Source organism: Schistocerca americana, chromosome X (assembly GCF_021461395.2).
Source record: "Schistocerca americana isolate TAMUIC-IGC-003095 chromosome X, iqSchAmer2.1, whole genome shotgun sequence".
In the NCBI taxonomy this organism is placed as follows: Eukaryota; Metazoa; Arthropoda; class Insecta; order Orthoptera; family Acrididae; genus Schistocerca; species Schistocerca americana.
Genome location: NC_060130.1, coordinates 1,007,113,178 through 1,007,132,498, shown reverse-complemented (window position 1 = coordinate 1,007,132,498; position 19,321 = coordinate 1,007,113,178).

Genomic DNA, 19,321 nt, shown 5'->3' with positions numbered 1-19,321 from the left:
AAAGCACCTGAGGATTGTTTTGAGGCAACGTACTGAATCTTTTCTGCTGTCTAGCGAGTCTTACTGTAATTATATAACTTCGATAAAGACTGCCCAATTCATTAACAGATGCTGTGTGCCATACCCTATTCTGAACAACTTGTGATGGTGCAAATTGTGTGCAGTTACATCTCTCTCCTAAGCTTCACTGTTGACGGGAAGCAAAAACGGTGTATTTCATACTGCACGACTTCTTTATTTAAACATTCTCGCTGTCTGCGACCGGCTTTACTTCAGTGATGTCTTCAGAGCACCTGCAGATACTAGAAAAGTACAACACATGCGTAGGGTGGCGATACAGTTTTCCCACCGTCAGTGTCGCGAGTTATCTCGTGCTGTGCTGGAATGAGAAGTGTTTCGGTGAAAAAGTATGCTTGCTTCTAGAGACCACAGTACGGTACCGCGGAAGTGTGTCCACAGCGGATAATCAGCTTTTTGTCTATTCCTGGAGGAAAAAGCTCGTTTTCCCCGTCGATCGGCGACGTGCTTCTCTCTCCTTCAAACAGACGACGTACTGAAATACGACGGCAACGGCTGATGTATGTCTGAGTCGGAGATACGAACCGTTGGACTGCTGTTAATAACACACAGATGAAATGAGATCTCGATGGATGAAAATGTTGATTGGCTGGTTGATTTGGAGAAGGGGACCAAACATCGAATTAGGGAACGATGGCGAAGGAAGTCGGCCGTGCCCTTTCAAAAACACATCCTGGAATTTTGCCTGAAGCGACTTAGGGAAATCACAGGAAACGTAAATCAGGATGGCCGGACACGGGTTTGAACCGTCGGTCTCCCGAATGCAAGTCCGGTATGCTAGCCACTGCGCCACCTCGCTCGGTGATGAAAATGCAATCTTCGCATCTCTCAATGGCCGTTATAAGATGGTAGCCCGTATGACACTGAATAATAGCTAGTCTTGCGAACTAAATGTAAGGAATGACAAGATGGGGTGCTATGGCCGTTGATTGGCCAATTTTAACTCCTTTTATGTGATTCAGAGAGAGAGAGAGAGAGAGAGAGAGAGAGAGAGAGATAGTTCTGGTTCTATTTCTGCTACTTGGTACGCGTGCTCTGGAGGGTAATGTCGTGTTCTCCATGCATTTCGGAAATGTGAAGGTTTGGTCTCAAAGTTACTTTTATAATTATGCCGTTAATGTTTCATGAAGAAAGTGATATTCTCATGGGCATTTGAGCAATTCGCATTGGATGATTCCCGGTCTAAGTGATGGTTTATATTGTTCTTGATAGTACTGAGATATCTCGAAAATTTGCGTTTCATACGCTGGTGGTTTACGTGTTCAATAAATATTCCCGATTTAAATTTCTATTCAGCTTGTCGTAATTCTGGGTGTAGTCAATAGGTGACTTTGTATTCTAATATTAATTCACTTCAAAAAGTAATATTTCGCTACGTTTTTTCCGTCAGCAGCAACGCAATTGTGAACCCAGCATTAGGCATCACCTTCACAAATGTGCCGAGTGAATCAAGAACGTAACCATTCGAAAATATTTTCACCGTTTTTACTCGTGAAATGCACTGGAACAGTTACCAAACATAGGAAGAAAGATAATGATACACTGAAGATTCAAGCATAACCATTACGCGTGGCCAGATGAAAGGAATACTTCCGGGTTAGTTCAGTGTCACGACGGGAGCATTATACAGGGTGGTCAGAAACAGTCTGAAAAGCTTGTACGGGTACTGCAGAGTAGGGTGTGCTGAGAAATCACTGTTAAGAGAAAAATTCGATACGTTGCGCCGTTTTGGAGTTAATTAACACTAAAATGAGCCAATCAGGCCGTTGCGAGCCTGACATGTTGAAAAAGATTCAGTTTGTATCCATATATGTACCAATAAATACACAAAACAGCTATGTGAACATTTTCCAACTGATTCTTTAAATACGAAAGTAGCTTCCAAGTTTTTTTTTTTACATAAACACACTAACATATTCAGAACCTATCTTTAATTATCACTGATGTGTTTTAAAGCAAGACAGTCCACAATTTTAATTTACACCAGAAAACCTAATCTAAAAACATCTATAACTATTTGAACAAGATTCCATATATATTTGATAATAACTTTTCACTGACTTCAGTAAGAATAGTTAGTCTATAGCACATTGGTCAAAAAACCTAACTTACTTCACTGCTTGCCTCAGCATAAGCAGTCCATGTTACTCATTCCGCCCATTATTGGTTTGGCAGTCATTATATGTAAACATTTAGGCACAAAAACATAATTTAGATTAAGAACACAAAATAACACCTTTTTAAGTTGACACACTGCCCCATCCTCTAGGTTTGGCAGTTCGTGACCACTTATCAACTCCTTGCCCCCACAGTGACAAGTCCTTGGGCTACTGCTCACATAGCGTATTTGGTTGTCCTCAACTTCAGGACCACAGCATTCTTATTCTTTTGTTTTGTTTTGCTGCCCAACAACATATTTTTGGGCAGTTTATTGTCATTATCTTTAAGTTTTTTGATCATTATGTCACATCTTTCGTACAAATTGCATTACTGGTATAAAACAGAAAACCTGCAACTTTGAAGCAGTGATTAGACACTGGTAATAATAAACCTTTCTTTACACTATGACAACATCAGGTAACATACACATCATTTGTCAAGAAAAATTTTAATGACTTTTCGGTATAATGAAAATGATAAGTTGGTATTTGAAAGTCCCAGATTTGTGGATTTTCTCCCCACTTTACTACTAGTAATATTTATTTTGAAGTCAATATTCAGTTTAATTACACATTTCGATTATCAAATATGTAAAGATCAGAACAATAACTTTAAATCCTATTTCAAGTGCTTTCTGCCAACCATTTGTGGCACTAGACACGTACATCTCGCATCTACTTTACACACATTAGACAGGTTTCTCTCCTCCATTTTGAACACACATACAGTTTCTCAATACCATATTTATTCCTATTTTCAAGAAATATTCTTACATTTAGTCATACTGCAGCATTCATTTACCTTGTTTTCAATATTCTTACCTTTTCTCATCCATATTTTTTCCAATTGCTTTTCTGTTACATTCTCTTTTTACAATAGCCACTATACTTACATTATGCTTGGTCATTTTCTAGTGTACCCAATTTAATTATTCATTTGCTTGTCCACAGACAATACACAGTATCTTACGTTATTTCCACCTTTATAGTTTACTTTGATAAAGAAGAAGGAAAGAAGATAGCAAAAGTTCTGAATGATGAAGAGAAAGGTTGACAACACGAAAAGAAACGGAAGTAGTGCTGGCAACGACGAGGTACCTAGTGCTCGTCAGACACTTGACAATGCAAAGAGTGCATGTCCCCTGAGGGTACAACATGTCATTCATCATTGGTTTTCGTGGACATACAACTTCAAGTTAACTACATTTCTAACTCCTAAAGGCTTCCTTGACCTAGGGTACACAATAAAATAAGCATTTGCATGTGGAGTTCCTTGCACTTCAAAAGGCCCATTGTAAATGTATTTGAATTTAGGAATTAAGTTATTAATTTCACTAGATTTTTCATGGGTCTTCTCTAAAACATAATCTACAAGCTTAAATTTAGTTGTTTTGAGGTTATTATCATGCCTTTTACATATAGTGGCCGCTTTCTCTTTCATTCTCTTCTTAACTAACTCTTTTTTTCTCATGCAGGTTAATTCCTACAATAGGTGGGAATTGTAAGATCTCTTCAATAATACTTTTACTATTATGGTCCAACAGAATTTCTTCAGGGGTGAAACCGGTGGTTTCGTGGTATAAGTTGTTCATGGTCGTTTCAAAGTCACTTACAAATCTGCCCCAGGCCTTATGGTTATGGTGACAGTAAGTTCTACCTAACCTTCCTAACTCACGTATATATCTTTCGACAGGGTTACCAGCTGGGTGGTAGGCCAAAATATATTTAACTTGAATATCATGTTGCTTCATGCCTTCTTTCCAGATTTTTGAAATAAATTGTGGTCCATTATCAGACAAGACTGCTTTAGGTTTGCCAGTGGTGCTAAAGTACTCAGTCATCTTGATAAAGACTCCTTTAGCAGTGGCTTTCCTGATTGGATATAATTTAATAAATTTGGAAAACACTTCCAACACTACGACAATGTAAGAGCAATTCCCTGAGGTTTTAGGTAAAGGACCATACAAATCCACTGACAGTAATTCTGATGTGGTCTCTGGTACTGTATTCTGCATGAAACCTTAATTTACTCTATTTGTTACTTTTGCCCTCTGACATACATCACAAGATCTTATTCTATCAGTAATTTTCTTAGTAGCACCTACATTAATCATGACCACATCAGTTAACTTTTCAATACTCATTTTGGGACCACAATGCCCTAAGGCAAGATGAAAATAATCAATCACTTCAGTCTCAAATTGCCTAGGCCAACGCAACTTTCATTCTTCAGTACTGGTATTCTTTCTCCTGTATAAAACTCCATTAAATATCTTCTAAAATCTACTGATTTGTGGGAAGTTAGGGTTACTAAAATTAACTTTCATTGAATTCCATATTCCATCTTCATTCTGGTGGAACCTCATGCTTTTACAAATTTGCTCGATTCTTTTCCTACCAGGAACCTCCTTAATATATCTTATATGAAATTTGCCATCTTCATTACATTCCATCGATAAGTTGTTCATACCCTCAGGCAATCGTGATAAAGCGTCAGCTACCTAATTGTCACTACCTTTAATATACAGTATGTCATAATCAAACAGTTGTAAGTACAGAGACCATTGACCCAACATGCCAGTAAACAGTCGACAGTTTGCAAAAAGGTGGCGCCTTGTGGTCTGTATGAATTATAGTTTTATGTCCCCATAAATAATTTATAAATTTCTTTAATCCCCAAATTATTGCTAAAGCCTCTTTCTCTGAAATAGTATAGTTTTTCTCATATTTAGTTAAAGTCCTACTAGCAAAAGCAATGGTCCTGTGTTCTGTTTCGCCAGATTCTGTGTTTTCCTGAAATATTTCAACACCAATACCATAAGCGCTACTGTTTGTAATCATGTGGAATGGCTCACTTAAAACCGGATTATCTAAAATGTTTTCCCTTACTAACTCAGTTTTCAAATTTTCAAAATCTTTCTGACATTCAGATGTCCAAACATATACACTATTTTTCTTCAACAAGCTGTTCAAATGTGGACTGTTAAAATCTTGCCATATTGCAAATTTGCGATAAAATCCACAAAGACCCAAAAACGCTTTTAATTGATTCCTATTCTTTGGAGGAAGGCACTTTTTAATAGCATTAGGCTTTTCTGGGTCCTTGCCAATCCCAGATGTGGTTAATTTTGTGTCCTAAAAACTTAATTTCCTGTCTCACAAATTCACACTTTTTTAACTTTAAAGTCATGCCCCCTGCTTGAAGAGCAATAAGCGTTTTGTTTAACAGGTCACAATGTTCTTCCCAGTGATCAGTAGCAATCTATAGGTCATCTACATATACAGTCAACCTCGCACAAAGTTCTTTTAATACAACAGAATCCAAAGCCCTAATGAAAATAGAAACAGAGGTAATAAAACCAAATGGTACAACTTTGCATTGGTAACATTTTTCTGCTAACAAAAAAGCTGTATATTTCTTAGAATCTTTGTGTAATGGGATTTGCCAATATCTGGCAGTGAGGTCTAAACTGGTTAGATATTTTACATTATGCAACTTTTCTAATAAATCATCTAAATTTTCAAGTCTGCCTACTTCTCTCCTGACGATTTTATTCAGTTTCCGTGTATCAATGACTACTCTTACGCCTCCATCCTTCTTATTGACTATAATAAGTGGACTACTGTATTCACTGTTACTTCTCTCTATTACCCCCATCCCAACATTTTATCAATTTCAGCTTGTACTGCTTCTTTCTTAGCTATAGGTACTGGATATGGTCTGACAAAGAATGGTTCATGCTCCAGCACATCCATACGGTATTCAAAGTTATTTATGACACCTGGTTCATCAGAGAATACTTTCTTATTATTATTGAAGATTTTAAATAAATCCTCTTTCTGTTCACATGAGATCTCTTGGATAACATCAACAATCTCCCTAAACCTGTAAATTTTTTGATCATCCTGCAATAATTTTTTCACATGGTATATTTCATATACACTCCTGGAAATGGAAAAAAGAACACATTGACACCGGTGTGTCAGACCCACCATACTTGCTCCGGACACTGCGAGAGGGCTGTACAAGCAATGATCACACGCACGGCACAGCGGACACACCAGGAACCGCGGTGTTGGCCGTCGAATGGCGCTAGCTGCGCAGCATTTGTGCACCGCCGCCGTCAGTGTCAGCTAGTTTGCCGTGGCATACGGAGCTCCATCGCAGTCTTTAACACTGGTAGCATGCCGCGACAGCGTGGACGTGAACCGTATGTGCAGTTGACGGACTTTGAGCGAGGGCGTATAGTGGGCATGCGGGAGGCCGGGTGGACGTACCGCCGAATTGCTCAACACGTGGGGCGTGAGGTCTCCACAGTACATCGATGTTGTCGTCAGTGGTCGGTGGAAGGTGCACGTGCCCGTCGACCTGGGACCGGACCACAGCGACGCACGGATGCACGCCAAGACCGTAGGATCGTACGCAGTGCCGTAGGGGACCGCACCGCCACTTCCCAGCAAATTAGGGAAACTGTTGCTCCTGGGGTATCGGCGAGGACCATTCGCAACCGTCTCCATGAAGCTGGGCTACGGTCCCGCACACCGTTAGGCCGTCTTCCGCTCACGCCCCAACATCGTGCAGCCCGCCTCCAGTGGTGTCGCGACAGGCGTGAATGGAGGGACGAATGGAGACGTGTCGTCTTCAGCGATGAGAGTCGCTTCTGCCTTGGTGCCAATGATGGTCGTATGCGTGTTTGGCGCCGTGCAGGTGAGCGCCACAATCAGGACTGCATACGACCGAGGCACACAGGGCCAACACCCGGCATCATGGTGTGGGGAGCGATCTCCTACACTGGCCGTACACCACTGGTGATCGTCGAGGGGACACTGAATAGTGCACGGTACATCCAAACCGTCATCGAACCCATCGTTCTACCATTCCTAGACCGGCAAGGGAACTTGCTGTTCCAACAGGACAATGCACGTCCGCATGTATCCCGTGCCACCCAACGTGCTCTAGAAGGTGTAAGTCAACTACCCTGGCCAGCAAGATCTCCGGATCTGTCCCCCATTGAGCATGTTTGGGACTGGATGAAGCGTCGTCTCACGCGGTCTGCACGTCCAGCACGAACTCTGGTCCAACTGAGGCGCCAGGTGGAAATGGCATGGCAAGCCGTTCCACAGGACTACATCCAGCATCTCTACGATCGTCTCCATGGGAGAATAGCAGCCAGCATTGCTGCGAAAGGTGGATATACACTGTACTAGTGCCGACATTGTGCATGCTCTGTTACCTGTGTCTATGTGCCTGTGGTTCTGTCAGTGTGATCATGTGATGTATCTGACCCCAGGAATGTGTCAATAAAGTTTCCCCTTCCTGGGACAATGAATTCACGGTGTTCTTCTTTCAATTTTCAGGGGTGTAGTTGGGATAAACCATCATTCCCAGATTCAATTTTTAACAATATGGGTTCTACATTAACATCTTGGACCTGGTTGTCACCTTCAAATTTAATTTCTATTGTTTTGTTTTACCTATTAATCTTAACAGTTACACTACCACAATCTAAAATTATTTTTTCCTTGTCTAGCCAGTCATTTCAGCAATTAGTTCAGGGACCACTAAAAAATCATGTGCCATTTTTTTACTTCCTATTTCAAAGTCCATCAATCCTTGATTTTGAATGGACTTGCTGGACCTACCAGTAGCTCCCATAAATTTTACTCCACTCACAGACATTATTACTAGCCCTGGTTTACATGAAATATGATCAAAGAATGATTCTGATATGGCACTGATTTGGGATCCTGTGTCTAGAAGCACTTGCAGCTCAGAGTTATAAACATTTACAGGTATTATAGTTTGTTTAATAATTCTGTGTTTCTTTTCCTCCTGTTCTTCCCATAGCAGATCCTGCTCAACCATAATGTCTTTCCATGAAATATTATCTAGTGATTCCTGTTGTATATCAGGTGGCTTTATGGGTTTGTTGAGCTCTACAACTTTACAGCTTTTCAAAAGTTCATGTTCTACTATATTTACATCAGGAGGTTCTTTAGGTTTTTTGTAAATTTCTTTCTTTCATTATATTAAGTAAAGCTTGAACTAATATAGTGTCATCTGGTGGTTCTTTTGGTTTGGTTTCAGTTGTGCATTCCGGATTTTGTTTCGAAAAGACTTCGTGTTTGTTGTGAATACAGTCCAGAGACAGTTAGTGCTTATTTTCATTGTTTCCAATAAGAAGTGTCTAGTAACCACAGTTTAGTCAGCTATCAGACGCCCTTAGTCAATTAGCAGTCTAGTTGAAAGTTGATTACTTAACTCTATGCAGTAAATGGTTGATTTATTAGGATGGATAGGATGTGTGACTGCTGTGTATGTACGCACTGTTCGCGAACAGCTGAACGTGCTGATGGCCACGGTCAGCCATCTTCAGGCTGCTGCCTCGGAGTGTAGCGGCAGTGGGGAGTCCGGTGCGTCACATGGTACACCCCAGGTGTTACACGCTTCACCCACGGTCCCTGCTGTCGAGACATCTTCGCGGGTACCGAGCGCGGTTGGGCCCAAGGGGAGTGGCGGATTCAACGGCGTTCGCGTCGCACGAGGCGGAGGGTCAATGTGGCGGCTGCCCGTGTGGCATCGCTCGCTCTGCCTGTGAGTGGTCATGTGGGCGCTCCTTCAGCAAGGACCGAGCAGGCACACGAGGGGAGGGGTTTATTAGTGATTGGGAGCTCCAATGTTAGGCAGGTGATGGAGCCCCTTAGCGAAATAGCGAAAAGATCATGGAAGAAGGCCAGTGTTCACTCTGTCTGCTTGCCAGGGTGTCTCATCCGAGATGTGGAGGAGGCCCTGCCGGCGTCGATAGAGAGCACTGGGTGCACCCGACTGCAAATTGTTACTCATGTCGGCACCAATGACTCCTGCCGTCTGGGTTCAGAGGTCATCCTCAGTTCATACAGGCGGTTGGCGGAGTTGGTAAGGGTGGAAAGCCTCGCTCGTGGGGTGGAATCTGAGCTAACTATTTGTAGTGTCGTTCCCAGAACCGATAGCGGTCCTCTGGTTTGGAGCCGATTGGAAGGCTTAGACCAGAGGCTCAGACGATCCTGTGGAGAGCTGGGGTGCAAAATTTCTCTACCTCCGCTATCGGGTGGAGAAATGTAGGGTCCCCCTGAATAGGTAAGACGTGCACTACACGCAGGAAGAGGCTACAAGGGTAGCGGAGTACGTGTGGAGTGCACATGTGGGTTTTTTAGGTTAGAGAATTCCCTCCCTAGACCCGACAAGACGCCTCCTGACATGCGACAAGGTAGCAGTAGGCAAAACGCAACAGGGAATGACAATGTTAATGTGGTAATAGTAAACTGCAGGAGCGTCAATAGAAAGGTCCCATAACTGCTCCCATTAATAAACGGTCACAATGCCCACATAGTACTAGGGACAGAAAGTTGGCTGAAACCAGATGTAAACAGTAATGAAATTCTAAACTCATATTGGAATGTATACCGCAGAGACAGGCTGGACAGTGAAGGGGGAGGCGGTTTATAAAAACAAGAAGTGCAATAGTATCGAAGGAAATTGACGGAGACCCGAAATGTGAAATAATTTGGGTGAAGGTCACGGTTAAGGGAGGCTCAAACATGGTAATCGGATGTCTCTATAGGCCCCCTTGCTCAGCAGCTGTTGTGGCAGAACACCTGAAGGAAAATTTGGAAAATATTTCGAGTAAATTTGCCGACCATATTATAGTTTTGGGTGGAGATTTTAATTTGCCAGATATAGACTGGGAGACTCAAACCTTTATAACGGGTGGCAGGGACAAAGAACCCAGTGAAATTTTTTTAAGTGCATTATCTGAAAACTACCTTGAGCAGTTAAACAAAGAACAGACTCATGGTGATAACATGTTAGACCTTCTGGTGACAAACAGACCCAAACTATTTGAAACAGTTAACGCAGAACAGGCAGTCAGTAATCATATAGCGGTTACAGCATCGGTGATTTCAGCCGTAAATAGAAACATTAAGAAAAAGGTAGGAAGATTTTTCTGTTTAGCAAAAGTGACAAAAAGCAGATTTCAGAGTACATGACTGCTCAACACAAAAGTTTTATCTCACACAGATGTGCAGAACTATAGACCTATATCTCTAACGTCGATCAGTTGTAGAATTTTGGAACACGTATTATGTCCGAGTGTAATGACTTTTCTGGAGACTAGAAATCTACTCTGTAGGAATCAGCATCGGTTTCGAAAAAGACGATAGTGTGAAATCCAGCTGACGCTATTCGTCCACGAGACTCAGAGGGCCATAGACACGGGTTCCCAGGTAGATGCCATGTTTCTTGGCTTCCGCAAGGCGTTTGATACAGTTCCCCACAGTCGTTTAATGAACAAAGTTAGAGCATATGGACTATCAGACAAATTGTGTGATTGGATTGAAGAGTTCCTAGATAACTGAAAGCAACATGTCATTCTCAATGGAGAGAAGTCATCCGAAGTAAGAGTGATTTCAGGTGTGCGCTAGGGGAGTGTATTAGGACCATTGCTATTCACAGTATACACTACTGGCCATTAAAATTTGCTACACCACGAAGGTGACGTGCTACAGACGTGAAATTTAACCGACAATAAGAAGATGCTGTGATATCCAAATGATTAGCTTTTCAGAGCATTCACACAAGGTTGGCGCCGGTGGCGACACCTACAGCGTGCTGATATGAGGGAAATTTCCAACCGATTTCTCATACACAAACAGCAGTTGACCGGCGTTGCCTGGTGAAACGCTGTTGTGATGCCTCGTGTAAGGAGGAGAATTGCGTGCCATCACGTTGCCGACTATGATAAAGGTCTGATTGTAGCCTATCGCGATTGCGGTTTATCGTGTCGCTACACTGCTGCTCGCGTTGGTCGAGATCCAATGACTGTTAGCAGAATATGGAATCGGTGGTTTCAGGAGGGTAATACGGAACGCCGTGCTGGATCCCAACGGCCTCGTATCACTAGCAGTCGAGATGACAGGCATCTTATCCTCATGGCTGTAACGGATCGTGCAGTCATGTCTCGGTCCCTGGGTCGGCAGATGGGGACGTTTTCAAGACAACAACCATCTGCACGAAAAGTTCGACGACGTTTGCAGCAGCATGGAATATCAGCTCGGAGACCATGGATGCGGTTACCCTCGATGCTGCATTACAGACAGGAGCGCCTGCGATGCTGTACTCAACGACGAACCTGGGTGCACGAATGGTAAAACGTCAATCTTTCGGATGAATCTAGGTTCTGTTTACAGCATCATGATGGTCGCATCCGTGTTTGGCGACATCGCGGTGAACGCATATTGAAAGCGTGTATTCGTCATCGCCATACTGGCGTACCACCTGCCATGATGGTATGGGTAGCCATTGGTTACACTTCCCGGTCACCTCTTGTTCACCGAGCGAGGTGACGCAGTGGTTAGACACTGGACTCGCATTCGGGAGGACGACGGTTCAATCCCGCGTCCGGCCACCCTGATTTAGGTTTTCCGTGATTTCCCTAAATCGCTCCAGGCAAATGCCGGGATGGTTCCTTTCAAAGGGCACGGCCGACTTCCTTCCCCGTCCTTCCCTAATCCGATGAGACCGATGACCTCGCTGTCTGGTCTCTTTCCCCAAACCAACCAACCAACCACCTCTTGTTCGCATTGACGGCACTTTGAACAGTGGACGTTACATTTCAGATGTACCCTTCATTCGATCCCTGCGAAACCCTTAATTTCAGCAGGATAATGCACGACCGCATGTTGCAGGTCCTATGCAGGCCTTTCTGGGCACAGAAAATGTTCGACTGCTGCCCTGGCCAGCACATTCTCCAGATCTCTCACCAATTGAAAACGTCTGGTCAATGGTGGCCGAGCAACTGGCTCATCACAATACGCCAGTCACTACTCTTGATGGACTGTGGTATCGTGTTGAAGCTGCGTGGGCAGGTGTTCCTGTACACGCCATCCAAGCTCTGTTTCACTCAATGCCCAGGCGTATCAAGGCCGTTATTACGGCCAGAGGTGGTTGTTCTGAGTACTGATTTCTCAGGATCTACGCACCCAAATTGCGTGAAAATGTAATCACATGCCAGTTGTAGTATAATATATTTGTCCAATGAATACCCGTTTATCATCTGCATTTCATCTTGGTGTAGCAATTTTAAGGGCCAGTAGTGTATATAAATGACCTTGTGGATAACACTGGAAGTTCACTGAGGCTTTTTGCGGACGATGCTGTAGTATATCGAGAGGTTGTAAGAATGGAAAATTGTACTGAAATGCAGGAGGATCTGCAACGAATTGACGCATGGTGCAGGGAATGGGAATTGAATCTCAATGTAGACAAGTGTAATTTGCTACGAATACATAGAAAGAAAGATCCTTTATCATTTAGCTACAATGTTGCAGGTCAGCAACTGGAAGCAGTTAATTCCATAAATTATCTGGGAGTAGGCATTAGGAGTGATTTAAAATGGAATGACCACACAAAATTAATCGTCAGTAAAGCAGATGCCAGACTGAGATTCATTGGAAGAACTCCAACGGAATGCAGTCCGAAAACAAAGGATGTAGGTTACAGTATAATTGTTCGCCAACTGTTTGAGTACTGCTCACCGCTGCGGGATCCGTACCAGATAGGGTTGATAGAAGAGATAGAGAAGATCCAACGGAGAGCAGCGCGCTTCGTTACAGGATCATTTAGTAATCACGAAAGCGTTACGGAGATGGTAGATAAACACCAGTGGATGACTCTGCAAGAGAGACGCTCAGTAGCTCGGTACGGGCTTTTGTTGAAGTTTCGAGAACATACCTTCACCGAGGAGTCAAGCAGTATATTGCTCCCGCCTACGTATATCTCGCGAAGAGACCATGAGGATTAATTCAGAGAGATTAGAGCCCACACATATTCATACCGACAATCTTTCTTTCTACAAACAATAAGAGACTGGAATAGAAGGTATAACCGATAAAGGTACTCAAGGTATCCTCCGCCACAAACCGTCTGGTGGCTTGCGGAGTATGGATGTAGATGTAGATATAGATGTGTCTTCCAAAATTTATATTACTGTGCAGCACATACTTCAGAAAATATGTCATTAACTAAGAGTTGTGTGAAAATGAAACTGCAGTTCGAAATCCTCTAGAGAGACAGGTGAAGTACGTATAAGAAGAGTGTAAAATGTGTCAAATATATGTGCGATGTATGTGGGCAATGCTACGGGTGGAAAGCGCTCCTGAATCCTTGGAAAGATTTGAACAAAATTTGGTACACACATTATTTATAATCTGGAAAGATACTGTTAGGTTAAGAACCACAAGCTTCCTATCGGAGTGAGCGTGATAACGTGGAAGGAGATGAGGAAGGAGAGACATGGACGAACGGTGAGGGGGAAGGAGGAGATGGTCGCAGATAGGGGTAGGACGTGATGGAAAGAGAGAAGAGGGAGGAATGTGGACAGAGAGAGGGGAGAGGAGGAGATTGACAGGAAAAGGAAAGAGGAGGAAAAGAAAAGAGACAGGGGGAGAAGAGCATGGGCAGAGACAGGGGTGAGGTGGAGATGAACTCTTAGAGGGTTAGAAGGAAATGGACAGAGAGACGAAGGAGAAGGAGATTGACAGAGTGAGGGAGGAGGGGGAGATGAAATTAGAAGGAGAAAGAGGTCATGGACAGAAGGAAAGAGGCCAATGGACAGAAAGAGAGTGGAGGCAGTGATGAACTTTACGGGAAGAGTTGAACAATATATTGCTTCCTTCCATCTACATCTCGCGTACTGACCGCGATGAGAAAATTCGAGTAATTCGAGCCAATACGGAGGCTTACCGACAGTCATTCCTCCCACACGCCATTTGCGAATGGAACAGCAGATAGTGGTAACAGAAGTACCCTCCGCCATACGCTATTAAGTGGCTTGAGGATTATGATGTAGGTGTTGATGTAAATGGACAGAGAGAGGGTCAAGAGCAGACGGACAGGGACCGGTAGGGAGGGGGGTGGGGGGGAGGGCAGGTGGACAAGTAGAGGATATAGAGGAATAGGGGAGATGGACGAGGTGGACAGAGATAGGTGATGTAGGCGTTGGTCAGAGTGACTAGTAAGGAGGAGATCCACTGATAGAAAATTGGAAGAAATACATATCCCAGTAAATCTGGGTACTCAGCTGGTATATAAATAAATAGAACGTTAGAGCGAAAGTTTTGAACTACTAACTTTGACGAATACTGGGAATGTGCCACAAGGCGCCCTTTCCACTTCGATTAGAAAACTTAGGGTCAGTCATCCCAATTTCTCATATCTGCTGTAAACCTACTGAGAATGGAACGTGCAAGATAGTGCACTGCTTTCTGCACCAGGAATAAGAAAAATTTACCCTTGTGCAAACCGTTTTTCCGGCGAGTATTCACGGATCGAATGCAGCAGTTCCCTTTGAATTAATCCATACATTTAAATGTAATCCTAGTGAGGGAGTTTATCTTCACGAGTGGCAGAGATATTCCATTGATTCTAAATGCGTCTAAGGTTCATACAAATTTAAAAAAAAAATACGACAAAGACGTAATATGTATTTTAAACTTCGTTCGTTATGTATCATTTTCACAGAAGTTATGTGCTATAAAACTGGTAACGATCATTCTCGTCAAAGGCACAAAGTAATTGATAGTATGTAAAAGAAGGAATTCTCGAAGTATGAATAATTTCCTTTTACAACAAAATAAAAAGTAACATTAGACGTCTGTAGGTTAACGTTGTGAGGTAGAGGGCGAGTTGTGTAGCCCTGGACATATTCTAAGTTGGGAGTTGGAATAGCCGCACGGGCCGATCGGCAGGCTGTGGCCTGGCAGCGGGCACGTGGTGCCGAACGTTGGCTGAGCAAGGGGGGAGCGGTCCAGGGATTCCATGTTGACGCTGTGATGAGGACGGTGTTTTGTGTCCGAGAAGGAGATGTCTATGCCGGTAGCGCCAAAGGTGGCAGACATTTCACTGTTCATATAGAAATTAATAGTAGCCAGATGAATCATGATACTTCAAAAAGAAACATATAAATTACTATTATTTGCACGACGATTCTAATGGCGTAATCAGATTTTCAATATCTTTATCTGACGATAAATTATACAAGTAACACCCAGCAACGAAATTTCCAAAATTTAAACGGTTCATCCGATTTTGTCGATCGGCATGTCTTTAGAAAGCCATTAGTGTAAACCTAAATTGGCATAAATTACAGGCATGTAACTTGAATAGTACATGAGTTATTGGAGGTCGAATTGGCCGATTACTATTGATTGAGTCAGGCCATAAGTACTCCACGGTTACACGAAAAAACGGTAGCAGCATACTTATAAACATATTTATTCATCTATGTCTTTGTTTATATCCGATATATACTATTCGTGAAGAGACTGGTTAAATATTTACTGTGTTTTAGAATGCACAGAGACATTAGGCTACTGGCCTACCTTCTGTTCTATCCCTTTGATATATGTGTATGTAATTTGTTTATGTATTTAATAATGTGTGTTGGGGCGTGTTTGTGGTCCAGCCGTAGGAATAATTATTTAATTTCGAGTTATTTAAACGTAAATCCAGTATTTCGAATGTGTTTCAAAATGTTTGTGAGTGTGCGTTGGCTTGGAGACATGACGGAAGCGCTATCGCCAATCACAGCGCTCGTTACTGAGGGAGGCGACTACCGAAGTGAATGGAGGCTGAGTTCTGAACAGTGCGGCGCGAGGGACGGTCGCACAGGTCACGGGGAGTCCGGGACAGTACGGCGCGGCGGACGCACGGTCGCGAGAGAGACTTGGAGAGTGTGGAACGGGTTGCGTGTGGTTGCGAGAGATGGAAATACTTCAGAGTGCCGACTTGTGAGATTTCCGAAGTTTCTACAGTGAAGATGTAGTATGCGTTTGGAAGTGAATATAAAATTACGTGCAGCAGGAATCTATTGTTTCCTTCTTATTCAACTTATATTTTATTTAATTGCTGGACAACGACACCAATAAGTGTTTTGCAGAAATATACCGCATTATCAAAAGTACTTCTGCTATCGTATTCATCATTTAATGTCGTTAAGGTAGTACCTGCAGATTTTATTTAATTGCAATCTATTATTTATAAACGTCTATGTTACGTTCAAAATTCGCTATTGCCGAGTTATAGAAACCTTCGACCATTCGTCGGGACCCGAATAATAATATAGGATGTTTCAGGAGGAATAGTAAATATTGTAGGAGGTGGTAACATAGACAAATTGCAGGAAAAATGCCATATAACATGTGTCCAATTTTCATTGCGTACATATAGCTGGCTCCAATGCATTTTCGTTTCGTATGTTGGTCCTTACAGGATCCAGTTGTCTACACTTCCTTGAAAAATGAGCTTCCAGCGTTATTGGAAGAGGTTCATTTGGGTACAAGAATGCGTATGTTCCTCCAGCATGACGGGGCTCTTACACATTCTAGTCGTCAGCTGGCACATTTTCCAAACCTAACATTTCCCAGAAGATGGATCAGTAGATATGGGCACTTTTCTTGGTCTTCAAGGTCCCCGGACCTTATCTCTTTGGATTTTTGCCTGCGGGGATGGATAAAGGCGAAGTCTACAAAGAAAAAGTAAACCCAAGAGCCGAAATGATCGTTCGGATTATGAGTAGTGCAGGCCGCATAAAAGAACGCAAAGACGACCTCAGAAGAGCTACGCGTGGTGTTATCAAGAGAAGTCAAATGTGCATTGAAGTTGGTGGGGGAATTTTTGAAAATCAACTTTGAACGTCCTCATTTGCCTTTGCTTTGAGTTTGTTAGGGTTACGTACTGACAGCTCTATCTCTGTACTCAATAAAAAGTGGACGCGCTTATATGGAATTTTTTAATGTAGTTCGTCTGTACTACCACCTCCTAAAATATCTGAAACACCCTGAATATCGATATATGTGTGGTGTCTGTTCTTTCGGACATATCCGAAAGAAAAGACACTACGAATCCGGGTTAGTACCTAGTCAAGCACAAATTTTCATCTGACGCCGTTGTTCTATTTTAACGCCAATGACAGTCTGGACATCTGTCCTTCGATATTTAATTGATTAACAAGGCTGTCTATTTCGATTCGTAGTGTCTCTTATTTCGGAAGTGTCCGAAATTACAGACACATACACAGACACACACACACACACACACACACACACATTTTTGTCTTAAGTGCTACCGGTAAATGTTTGGCAACTCAGTGATGGTGCCGGACTGGAGCTGCATTAACCTACTCATTTCACGAGATATAGTAGTAATTTTCTGAACAATTCCTGTTTAATAAGTGACAGCGACAGTGTCTCTCATCGTTTACTTTGTCGGAAACTGCTTCTTTCTGCCCTAGCCTATACTACAGCAATGAGTGATTGCTCACATTCTTGACACCTTACTGGACGTGCTACTGCAACTGTAGCAAAAGATTCAAATTCCGCTGGAAAAGTATGTTTCAAGTCAGATGGTTTTGCTCCTCCCCTACTGTCATTGAAAACGATCACAACGATACTAAGTATAGGAATCCTACGAATCCCTTGAGTTCATACTGCGGTGCCGTGCAGATGAAAAAAGTAGTTTTCACAACTATCAGATTACAGATGGAATTTGTCAGATTCCACTAATTATGACTGTATCATTAATTGCAGGTTCACAGGCACTTTCCTGCCGCTTATTATAACTGTTTTTGAATGTTAGAGCTGGAAGAATAGAAACATCAAAGTTTCGCCATGTGGAATGTTCGAATTCACCTTAAGTCTTCACGTTTCGAGCAAACGCAGAATATCCGTCAGAAAAGCTGACAACGATAAGCCAGACCATGCCTGTCTTCTTCCGGATGTGCCAGTGACAGTGATCTCAATAACAATGTTGTACAGCAAAGATACATTTCCAACTCAACCACTGGAGAAGCAGCAAAATTGTGAATTGTGTTTGGTGAATACGGTTTCAAGGTTTTGGTCCGATTAAGAGAGTCAAACACTAATAATTGTCGCAGTTATTAATTTATGACACTTAGTTTGCATTCAGTGCATCGATATATTACAAGTAATTTCACTCTATCCCCTAAACCTTGTTACATAAATGCGAGTAAGACTCATTGACATATAATGAGGATCTTGTAGCCCTTGCCACCCGCAACTTTGAGACGATGCTATAATCACTTCCGAGGTCACTCACTGAACACATCAGCTGGTTTCCTTCCTGGCAGAATAACTGAAACTTGGCAACAGCGCAGAATATGTTTGGCAACTCTGTGACCGACGAGTTACTTCCTTGATGGCACAGAACTATCCTGCTATATTCACTTGATATTATCATGTCATTTCAGTTGAATGCTGTGAGTGATTTTCTCTTGAGATGTGACATAAGGATGTCAGTTAACGTTTTTGAGTTAACGAAAATCGTTCCACACGGGAAAAGCTACTACTCTCGTCTCTTATGTTGCAATTTATCTGCCATCGTGGCTACTCAGCCAATAAGTACGTTAAAGACACCAAACCTTTTCACTAGCTTCTAGGTAACGCGCTTGCCTCTCAGCTGCACGCTGCCTTTGTTCGCCTTTGGAGACTCGCTAAAAGCCAGATTTTTAATTCTTTTGTAGCAGAGCTACAAGCAGGTAGATACAAACTCAATAAAGGAATCGTAAGATAACGCTTGAGCAAAATCCGTCTTGCTACATTTAGTAACCCTTAGTGTCAGAGCGAAAACCTTGCGGTACTGCTAAATTCGTAATGCCACTTTTTTTGCCGACATATTTTTCGTTACTGTGAATTCATAATTTTATCTACGAATTACCATATTTTCATAATACTTGCGAATGATACAGGGAATGAAGTAAATACAGACCTTTGCTAAGTCAAAAGTTGGTAATATCCTACTAATTCGTGTTAAAATAGGCTCAATCATGTTACAGATACTTAATGCTTTATTAAGATAGACTGCCGTCGTGATGCTTCTGTAGTAAGCTGAATTTAATTTGTATTAGTACAGTGAATATTTTAATTGCCTTTTCCATTAGTTTACTGAACGCAACAGTAATCGTCAACGAGATATTAATCATCAGCAGAATTTTGTTTCACGGTATTTAAAACAATCTGACAATGCCAAA